Source organism: Myotis brandtii, unplaced genomic scaffold (assembly GCF_000412655.1).
Source record: "Myotis brandtii unplaced genomic scaffold, ASM41265v1 scaffold8824, whole genome shotgun sequence".
Classification (NCBI taxonomy): Eukaryota; Metazoa; Chordata; class Mammalia; order Chiroptera; family Vespertilionidae; genus Myotis; species Myotis brandtii.
The window spans coordinates 1-1,065 of record NW_005371610.1 but is presented as its reverse complement, the minus strand read 5'-3'; positions in this window follow the sequence as shown (position 1 = coordinate 1,065).

Here is a 1,065-nt window from a genome sequence, read left to right as displayed (position 1 = left end):
ATCTGCACCCAGTTGCAATCCCCATTTCTCTTGATATTTGGACCCGTCTGTGCACAGGGGTGGGGCCTCTGAAATATTTTCCAGTTTTTAAAAACTCAGTACAAAAATCAGGTAAGAGTATCAATATTTTTTATTTAATTCATATTGAAGTGATAATAATTTCAAGATATTCAGTTTAACAAAATCTAGTATGAAAACGGATACCACTTGTGTCTTCTCATTAAAATCGGGACCCTGGAAGTTTTTGAGTGACATATTGGTTTAAAGTGTTATATCCATTGGATCACACTGCTCTCCAACTTTGGTGTATCTTTCACTTTCTTTTGAAAAAGGAGAGAGCCCGGCTGGTGTGGCTCAGTGGTTGAGCGTTGACCTATGAACCCGGAGGTCACGGTTCCATTCCCGGTCAAGGCACATGTCTGGGTTGCAGGTTCAATCCCCAGTGTGAGACTTGCAGGTGGCCGCCGATCCATGATTCTCTCTCATCATTGATATTTCTCTCTCTCTCCCTTTCCCTCCTTCTCTGAAATAAATAAAAACATTTTTTTTTAAAAAAAGAAAAGACAAAGGAGAGAATCCTCTCAGGCACAGTCCGAGGAGGCGGCGTCACAGCTGTGAACGCGGAGAGGCCACAGGGCTGTGGTGGCGACCAGGGCCCCTGGGGGACAAGACCAATCGCTCCCCCTCCAGTCCTCCTCCTGGGGTCACAGTGGGGGCGATGCCCAGGGTCTACAGGGGCTGCTCTGTCCCCCAAGAACATTCTGGGGTTTCCCATGTGATCACCTCCTGAGGGCCTGTGGCCAGAGTCATTACTGGGTGGGACCCTGTACCCCGTCTCTCCCTCACAGAACTGAGTCTCCAGGAGACAAAAGGGACAAAGGAGCCGTGACCTGCGCTGGGAGCAGCCGAGGCAGGAGCACGAGGTCTTGAGAGGCTGTTCAGTCAGAGCATCGGACTCGCTGTGGACGTAAGGATGGCCCCCGGCGTTGGGACTTCCACTCAGGACCCTGAGGCTGCTGTGGAGCTCCCCAGGCAGGAGGGGGGCCAGGGAGGTGGGGGAGGGGC